Source organism: Cherax quadricarinatus, chromosome 11, assembly GCF_038502225.1.
Source record: "Cherax quadricarinatus isolate ZL_2023a chromosome 11, ASM3850222v1, whole genome shotgun sequence".
Taxonomy (NCBI): Eukaryota; Metazoa; Arthropoda; class Malacostraca; order Decapoda; family Parastacidae; genus Cherax; species Cherax quadricarinatus.
Window position 1 is genome coordinate 8757476 of NC_091302.1, and position 10869 is coordinate 8768344.

A 10869-nucleotide genomic window follows, 5' to 3' on the forward strand; every position below is an offset into this window, starting at 1 on the left:
TCAAGGGTTCTTAAGGAATGCAAAATGGAACTCTGTGAACCATTAACTAATATTTTTAATTTATCTCTTTAAACAGGTGTTGTGTCTGATATGTGGAAGATGGCTAATGTAATTCCTATTTTTAAAACAGGGGACAAGTCGTTACCGTCAAATTACCGCCCAATAAGCCTGACCTCAATTGTAGGCAAATTACTAGTCAATTATAGCTCAGATTATAAGAAGCCATCTCGATAAGCATAGCTTGATTAATGATACTCAGCATGGATTCACAAGAGGCCGGTCTTGTCTAACTAATTTATTAACTTTCTTCAGTAAAGCTTTTGAGGCTGTTGACCACAATAAAGAGTTTGATATTATTTACTTAGATTTTAGTAAGGCTTTTGATAGAGTTCCGCACCAAAGACTGTTAAAGAAAGTGGCAGCTCATGGCATTGGGGGAAAAGTGCTCTCATGGATCGAGTCATGGCTCACTGACAGGAAGCAGAGAGTGTCCATAAATGGGGTTAAATCCGAGTGTGGATCTGTAACAAGTGGCGTTCCACAGGGATCAGTCTTGGGCCCGTTGTTGTTTATAATATATATCAATGACCTTGATGAGGGAATTACTAGTGATATGAGCAAATTCGCCGATGACACAAAGATAGGTAGGATAATTGATTCAAACGTAGACGTTAGGGAACTTCAGGAGGATTTAAACAAACTTTATTCTTAGTCAGAAAAGTGGCAGATGCAGTTCAATGTAGATAAATGCAAGGTTCTGAAGCTTGGGAGTGCCCATAACCCTAGTACTTATGGAAATATAAACACATATGCAGTATAATGTGATCCTTTATTGACAACGTTTCACCCACACAGTGGGCTTTTTCAAGTCACACACATACTGCATACGTGTTTATATTTCCATTGTGTCGGTATTTTATACCATTTATTTCCTAGCACTTATAAGTTAAATGATGTAGAACTTAGCCATACAGATTGCGAAAAGGACTTGGGGGTTATGGTGAGCAGCAACCTTAAACCAAGACAGCAATGCCTAAAGCGTACATAATAGGGCAAATAGATTACTGGGATTTATATCAAGAAGTGTAAGCAACAGAAGTCCAGAGGTCATACTGCAGCTTTATACATCATTAGTAAGGCCTCACCTAGATTATGCAGCTCCATATTACAGAATGGACATAAATTCGTTAGAAAACATTCAGCGTAGGATGACTAAATTAATACAAGGCATTAGAAATCTTCCTTATGAAGAAAGATTGAAGACTCTTAAGTTACATTCACTTGTTAGACGAAGAATGAGGGGAGACCTGATCGAAGTGTATAAGTGGAAGATAGGTATTAATAAAGGAGATATTAATAAGGTCTTGAGGATATTTCTCCAAGAGAGAACCCGCAGTAATGGATTTAAATTAGATAAGTTTAGATTTAGAAAAGACATAGGAAAGTATTGGTTTGGAAATAGGGTAGGTGATGAGTGGAACAGTCTACCTAGTTGGGTTATTGAGGCTATGACTTTGGGTAGTTTCAAATTTAGGTTGGATAAGTACATGAGTGAGAGGGGTTGGATTTGAGTGGGACTTGCACATCAGAGCTTATTTCTTGGGTAGCATTGAAGATTGGGTTGGTCAAATGTTTTGTTGGTGGGATGAATTGTGAAGAACCTGCCTAGTGTGGGCCAACAGGCCTGCTGCAGTGTTCCTCATTTCTTATGTTCTTATGTTCTAAGCAAGATAAAGGAACATGCCGGCATACAGGAAGGTGTATCATGACCGCGACAGAACACGAGAAGAAAGGCAGAAACTGAGAGAGATGGTACAAAGGCAAAAGGAGGAAAGAGAGGGGATGGAGGAGACAGACAGGAGATCCCAGACCCAGGAAGAAGATCAAATACAGCCTCCCTTACAACTTCCTATAGAAGCCCCCAGCCAGGTCAACCCCAGTGCAACCAAACCATTCTAAACCAAAACACCCATGCCATATCCAATGCCCCCACCCACTGCATTACAAACTCCACCCCCACACCAACCACCCATAGTTCCTTATCAGGTCTCCCACTTCCTCTACCCCAATATACCTCCCATATACCTCCAATATACCTTCTTAGAAAAGAAGTTGAAGGTGTAGTATACAAATGCAGATGGAATAACAAATAAGTGTGAGGAGTGGCATGAAAGAATCAAGGAGACATCCCCAGACATAATAGCACTCACAGAAACAAAACTCACCAGCAAATTAACAGATGCAATCTTCCCATCCGGATATCAAATCCTCAGGAAAGACAGAGGGAGGAGAGGGGGAGGAGGAGGAGTTGCACTGCTCATTAAAAACCAGTGGGGTTTTGAGAAAACGGAAGGAATGGATGGCACGGGCGAAAGGGACTACTTAGTAGGAACAATCTAGTCTGAGGGACATAAGGTGATAATTGCAGTAATGTACAACCCACCACAGAACTGCAGGAGGCCAAGGGAAGAATACGATGAGAGCAACAGAGCAATGGTCGACACACTAGCCGAGGTTGCCAGAAGAGCAGACATGGGGGGAGCAAAGTTACTAGTTATGGGTGATTTCAATTACAAGGAGATTGACTGGGAAAACCTGGAGCCCCATTGGGGTCCCGAAACATGGAGAGCAAAGATGATGGATGTGGTACTGGAAAACCTCATGCATCAACATGTTAGAGACACTACCAGAGAGAGAGGTGAGGATGATCCAGCAAGACTGGACCTTGTACTCACCTTGAGTAGCTCGGACATCGAGAATATCATGTATGAAAGGCCCCTAGGAGCTAGTGATCATGTGGTTCTGTGCTTTGACTACATAGTTGAGCTCCAAGTGGAGAGAGTAGCAGGAATAGGATGGGAAAAACCAAACTGCAAAAGGGGGAACTACTCAAGCATGAGGAACTTCCTGCAAGACATTCAGTGGGAGAGGGAACTGACAGGAAAACCAGTACAAGAAATGATGGACTATGTGGCAACAAAATGCAAGGAGGCAGAGGAAAGGTTTGTTCCCAAAGGAAACAGAAATAATAGGAAGAACAGAACGAGTTCTTGGTTCACCCAAAGGTGTAGGGAGGCAAAAAACTAGGTGTACTAGAGAATGGAAAAGGTACAGAAGACAGAGAACTCAGGAAAATAAAGAGATTAGCCGAAGAGCCAGAAACGAATATGCACAGATAAGAAGGGAGGCTCAGCGACAATATGAAAATGACATAGCATCGAAAGTCAAGTCTGACCCGAAGCTGTTGTATAGCCACATCAGGAGGAAAACAATAGTCAAGTACCAGGTAATCAGACTGAGGAAGGGTGATGGGGAATTCACTAGAAACGACCGAGAGGTATGTGAGGAGCTTAACACGAGATTTAAAGAAGTATTTACAGTGGAAACCAGTAGGACTCCAGGAAATCAGAACAGGGGGGTACACCAACAAGCGCTGGATGAGGTACACATAACCAAGGAGGAGGTGAAGAAGCTGCTATGTGAAATTGACACCTCAAAGGCGGTGGGACCAGACATCTCTCCGTGGGTCCATAGAGAGGGAGCAGAGATGCTGTGTGTGCCATTAACAAAGATCTTCAACACATCCATTGAAACTGGGCAACTCTCTGAGGTATGGAAGATGGCAAATGTAGTCCCAGTTTTTTAAAAAGGGAGGCAGACCTGAGGCACTAAACTACAGACCTGTATCACTAATGTGTGTAGTACGCAAAGTCATGGAGAAGATCATCAGGAGGAGAGTGGTGGAGCACCTGGAAAGAAACAAGTTTATAATTGACAACCAGCACGGTTTCAGGGAAGGAAAATCCTGTGTCATAAACCTACTGGAGTTTTATGACAAGGTGACAGAAGTAAGACAAAAGAGAGAGGGGTGGATCTACTGCATTTTTTTGGACTGCAAGAAGGCCTTCGACACAGTTCCTCACAAGAGGTTACTGCAATAGCTAGAGGATCAGGCACACATAACAGGAAAGGCACTGCAATGGATCAGAGAATACCTGACATAGAGGCAACGAGTCATGGTACGTGACGAGGTGTCAGAGTGGGCGCCTGTGGAAAGCTGGGTTCCACAGGGGTCGGTCCTAGGACCTGTGCTGTTCTTGTTATATGTGAATGACATAACGGAAGGGATAGACTCAGAAGTTTCCTTGTTTGCAGATGATGTGAAGTTAATGAGAAGAATCAAATCGGATGAGGATCAGGCAGGACTACAAAGAGACCTGGACAGGCTACAAGCCTGGTCCAGCAACTGGCTCCTTGAGTTTAACCCTGCCAAATGCAAAGTCATGAAGATTGGGGAAGGGCAAAGAAGACCGCAGACACAATATAGTTTAGATGGCCAAAGACTGCAAACCTCACTCAAGGAAAAAGATCTGGGGGTGAGTATAACACCGAGCATATCTCCTGAGGCGCACATCAGTCAGATAACTGCTGCAGCATACGGACGCCTGGCAAACCTACGGATAGCGTTCCGATACCTCAGTAAGAATTCGTTCAAGACTCTGTATACCAATTACGTCAGGCCCATACTGGAGTATGCAGCACCAGTTTGGAATCCACACCTAGTCAAGCACGTCAAGAAATTAGAGAAAGTGCAAAGGTTTGCAACAAGGCTAGTCCCAGAGCTACGGGGATTGTCCTACGATGAAAGGTTGAGGGAAATCGGCCTGACGACACTGGAGGACAGGAGGGTCAGGGGAGACATGATAACGACATATGAAATACTGCGCAGAATAGACAAGGTGGACAAAGACGGGATGTTCCAGAGAGGGGACACAGACACAAGAGGTCACAATTGGAAGTTGAAGACTCAGATGAATCAAAGGGATGTTAGGAAGTATTTCTTCAGAGTAGTCAGGCCGTGGAATAGCCTAGAACGTGAAGTAGTGGAGGCGGGAACCATACATAGTATTAAGGCGAGGTATGATAAGCTCATGGAGCAGGGAGAGAGAGGACCTAGTAGCAATCAGTGAAGAGGCGGGGCCAGGAGCTATGAATCGACCCCTGCAACCACAAATAGGTGAGTACACACACACACCAGTTCTCTTTTTGATATATATGAATGACATGATGGAAGGGATAGACTCTGAAGTGTCCCTGCTCGCAAATGATGTGAAGTTGAGGAGAATTAAATCGGATGAGGATCAGGCAGGACTACAAAGAGACCTGGACAAGCTGGACACCTGGTCCAGTAACTGGCTTCTCGAATTTAACCCCCGAAATGCAAAGTCATGAAGATTGGGGAAGGGCAAAGAAGACCGCAGACAGAATATAGGCTAGGTGGCCAAAGGCTGGAAACCTCGCTCAAGAAGAAAGATCTTGTGGTGACCATAACACCGAGCATGTCTCCGGAGGCACACATCAACCAGATAACTGCTGCAGTATATGGGCGCCTGGCAAACCTGAGAATAGCGTTTCGATACTTCAGAAAGGAATCGTTCAAGACTCTGTACAACATATACGTCAGGCCCATACTGGAGTATGCAGCACCACTTTGGAACCCACACCTGGTCGAACACATCAAGAAGTTAGAGAAAATGCAAAGGTTTGCAACTAAACTAGTTCCAGAGCTAAGGGGAATGTCCTATGAAGAAAGGTTAAGGGAAATCGGCCTGATAACACTGGAGGACAGGATGGTTAGAGGCAGGATGGTTAGAGGAGACATGATAACAACATACAAAATACTGAGATGAATAGATATGGTGGACAGAGACAGGATGTTCCAGAGATGGGACACACAAACAAGGCGTCACACTGGGAAGTTGAAGACTCAGATGAGTCAGAGAGATGTTAGGAAGCATTTATTTAGTTAATGAGTTGTCAGGAAGTGGAATAGTCTGGCAAGTGATGTAGTGGAGGCAGGAACCATACACACCTTTAAGACGAGGTATGATAGAGCTCATGGAGCAGGGAGAGAGAGGACCTAGTAGCGATCAGTGAAGAGGCGGGGCCAGGAGCTATGTCTCGATCCCTGCAACTACAAATAGGTGAGTATAAGAAGGTGAGTACACGTACACACACACACACACACACACACACACACACACACACACACAAACACACACAAACACAAACACACACAAACACACACAAACACACACACACACACACACACACACACACACACACACACACACACACAACAATACACATACACACACACACACACAGGTGGGGAGCTCTCAAGAAACGATCAAGAGGTATGTGAGGAGCTCAACACAAGATTCAAGGAAGTATTTACAGTAGAGATAGGATGGGCTATTGGACGACAGCACAGAGGGGAACACCAACAGGAAATATACCAACAAGTGTTGGATGACATGCACACAAATGAGCAGGAGATGCAGAAGCTGTTAAGTGACCTTGATACCTCAAAGGCGATGGGACCGGACAACATCTCCCCATGGGTCCTTAGAGAAGGAGCCGAGATGCTGTGTGTGCCACTAACCACAATCTTCAACACTTCCATTGAAACTGGGCAACTATCTGAGGTATGGAAGACAGAAAATGTAGTCCCCATTTTTAAGAAAGGAGACAGAAATGAGACACTAAACTACAGACCTGTGTCACTGACATGTATAGTATACAAAGTCATGGAGAAGATTATCAGGAGGAGAGTGGTGGAGCATGAGAACAGAACAAGATTATAAACAACCAGCACGGATTCATGGAAGGCAAATCCTGTGTCACAAACCTTTTAGTTTTATGACAAATCTACAGAAGTCAGACATGAGAGAGGGGTGGGTTGATTGCAATTTACTGGACTGAAGGAAGGCCTTCGACACAGTGCCTCACAAGAGATTAGTGCAGAGACTGGAGGATCAGGTGCATATAACAGGAAGGGCACTGCAGTGGATCAGAGAATACCTGACAGGGAGGCAACAATGAGTCATGGTACGTGATGAGGCATCACAGTGGGCGCACACACACACACACACACACACACACACACACCTACAACAGGCCTAGTGTCTAATCGACATGTGCCTAGGACAAAATGGTAACTAACACACTATAGGCCTAGTGTCTAATCGACATGTGCCTAGGGCAAAATGGTAACTAACACGATTTCAACCACAGGGAGATCGACTGGGAAAACCTGGAGCCACATGGTGGTCCCGAAACATGGAGAGCCAAGATGATGGATGTGGTACTTGAAAACCACATGCATCAACATGTCAGGGACACAACCAGAGAGAGAGGGGAGGATGAGCCAGCAAGACTGGATCTTGTGTTCACCCTGATCAGTTCAGACATTGAGGACATCACTTACGAGAGGCCCCTTGGAGCTAGCGATCACGTGGTTCTGAGTTTTGATTATATATTAGAGTTACAAGTGGAGAAGGTAACAGGAATTGAATGGGAAAAGCCAAACTACAAAAGGGGGGACTACACAGGTATGAGGAACTTCCTGCAGGAGGCTCAGTGGGACAGAGAACTGATAGGAAAATCAATAAACGAGATGATGGAATATGTAGCAACAAAGTGCAAGGAGGCAGAGGAAAGGTTTGTTCCCAAGGGAAACAGAAATAATAGGAAGACTACAGCGAGTCCTTGGTTTACCCGAAGGTGTAGGGAGGCAAAAAGTAAGTGCAATAGAGAATAGAAAAAGTACAGGAGGCAAAGAATCCAGGAAAATAAGGAGATTAGTAGAAGAGCCAGAAACGAGTACGTACAGATAAGGAGGGAGGCCCAGCGACAGTATGAAAACGACATAGCATCGAAAGTCAAGTCTGACCCGAAACTGCTGTATAGCCACATTAGGAGGAAGACAACAGTCAAAGACCAGGTGATAAAGCTGAGGAAAGAAGGTGGAGAACTCACAAGAAATGACCAAGAGGTATGTGAGGAGCTCAACATAAGATTTAAGGAAGTATTTACAGTGGAGACAGGAAGGCCTCTCGGGGGACAGACTAGATGGGGACACCAGCAAGGAATATACCAACAAGTGTTGGATGACATACCAGATGAGGAGGTGAAGAAACTGCTAAAAGACATCGATACCTCAAAGGCAATGGGACCGGACATCTCCCTGTGGGTCCTTAGAGAGGGAGCAGATATGTTGTGTGTGCCACTTACCACAATCTTCAACACGTCCCTGGGAACTGGACAACTACCTGAGGTATGGAAGACGGCAAATGCAGTTCCCATTTTTAAAAAAGGAGACAGAAAAGAGGCACTAAACTATAGACCTGTGTCACTGACGTGTATAGTATGCAAAGTTATGGAGAAGATTATCAGGAGGAGAGTGGTGGAGCACCTGGAACGGAACAAGAATATAAACGCCAACCAGCATGGATTCATGGAAGGAAAATCCTGTGTCACAAACCTTCTGAAGTTTTATGATAAAGTAACAGAAGTAAGACACGAGAGAAAGAGAGGGGGGGTTGATTGCATTTTCTTGGACTGCAAGAAAACCTTTGACTCTCACCCAGGCAGGTCATAGCAGCTCTCCTTACACACTCCTTACTTTGTCTCCCTACGATCCCCGTTGGGGAGGGGAACCTTTACCAGCGTTGTCATCACCTTGACTTATACGATGAGCTACGCAAATCGTGTAAAGATCAAACCAAGTAATGGTACCGTTGATGATTCAACGAAGATTGCTCTTGCAACTGTTGTTCAGGGAGCACTGGAAGTAAAATTCAACACCATATTGTCACTGAAAGAAACATTCATTGTTGTGTGTCACGATGATGCTGAAGCAGAGAAGCTACTCACTACAGAAGCCATCACTACTCTTACTACTCAAGGGTTTACTGTTACGTCATCTCCTGCCCTCAGGGCAAGGAAATCAGTATTCCTAAAAAAACTGGACAAGATTCTGACGTCTCAAACACCTGCTGAACTCAAGTCATCCATCGAGACGCAAAATACTTGGGCTACTGTTGACAGCATTACAAAAATCCCAAATGCAACGTCCATGATCAAGGTCACCTTCACCGACGTGAACATGGCTGCCACTGCACTGAACGAAGGTCTTGCTGTCTACTACTACTACATCAGTCCCACCTACATTGAAGCAGAGAGATATCACTACATCCAACATTGCTGGAACTGTTATTCATACCATCACATCACCAAAGCATGTCCAGTAAAAGACAAGAAGTTCTGCACTACATGTGGTAGTGAGGGACACACCTTCAGTTCCTGCACCACTGCTGCTCCAACACAACCAGCGTGCTTAAACTGCAAGAGTAATGATCACCATACACTGGCAGCAAAATGTCCTACAAGAAAGGATATTATGAAGAAAACACAAGATGCAGCAAAGAAAAAACCTACTAGCAACACTCCAACGTATGCAGCAATTGCAAAAATACAAGCAGACACTACAAAATTACTTCAAGCATCTACTCAGCCAGCCTCCACCACCACCACTACCATCACTCCTCCAACATGTGACGTAACGAAGATTCACTACTGTCTACTATACGCTCATATGCAAAACATGGCTGTACCTGGAGCATTTAACTCTACCATCAGCGAGTTATTTGCATTAAATAACATGCCATCATTTACATTTCCAGCATCTCCACCTTCTGAAGAAATTCTCAAATTCACCAAAAACTTAATCGCCAACTCTTCTGCAGAAGTTCCATCAACACCACCAACTAGTGACGTCAATCCAACAACGACCAATGAGAAGCCTCCACCGCCACCACCTCTCACTGAATCCAACCAATCAGAAGCCTTACCACCAGAAACATCTTCTAATTCGTCTACTGAAGTTGAAAACGAAGCAACACCACCTTCCTCTACTCCACCACCGCCTTCTCTACTTAGCTCACGTCGATTACCTGGAACACCATGGGTTAAACACAAAGGACTCATATTCTACACCACGAGGCTATACCCTGCAAGCATGACTCGCCTAGAACTCATCCAACATCTCCAAGACAACACTGTATCGTACCAAAGCGAAGAAAGACCATTCCCTACCTACAACCAGATACTCCACCAACTCCAAACCAACGAATACTACTACAGCTCTCCCATGAGTGTGATACAACTCTCTCGAAAACAATATACCGCACTGATAAACGGTTTAAGACCATAACCAACTCATCCTGCTTGCTGCCTTCTGACACTCCCAGCTCCTACCGCTGCCTTCGCCATCCTCTCCTAGTGAGCCAAGCAATGACATCAGTCAAGCCTCTCTATCTACGTCTCCAGTACTTTTGTACCACATGTCCCAAAGTGGTTGGGCCACTTGCCTTGATTCCTCCTCTTCCCCTCCTCACCATCCTTTTCCAGTTATTTCCATCCTTCCATATCCTTCTTCCTTCCCATCTTACGACAGCTCTCGTCGTCCTCGATTCGATTCGATGTGCAGAAGCTAGAGGATCAGGCACATATAACAGGAAGGGCACTGCAATGGATCAGAGAATACTTGACAGGGAGGCAACAACGAGCCATGGTACGTAATGATGTATCACAGTGGGCACCTGTGACGAGCGGGGTCCCACAGGGGTCGGTCCTAGGACCAGTGCTATTTTTGGTATATGTGAACGACATGATGGAAGGGTTAGACTCAGAAGTGTCCCTGTTCGTAGACGATGTGAAGTTAATGAGGAGAATTAAATCAGGTGAGGACCGGGCAGAACTTCAAAGAGACCTGGACAGACTGGACACCTGGTCCAGCAACTGGCTTCTCGAATTTAATCCCGCCAAATGCAAAGTCATGAAGATAGGGGAAGGGCACAAAAGACCGCAGACAGAGTATAGGCTAGGTGGCCAAATACTGCAAACCTCGCTCAAGGAGAAAGATCTTGGAGTGAGTATAACACCGAGCATGTCTCTGGAAGCACACATCAACCAGGTAACTGCTGCAGCATATGGGCGCCTGGCAAACCTGAGAACAGCGTTCCG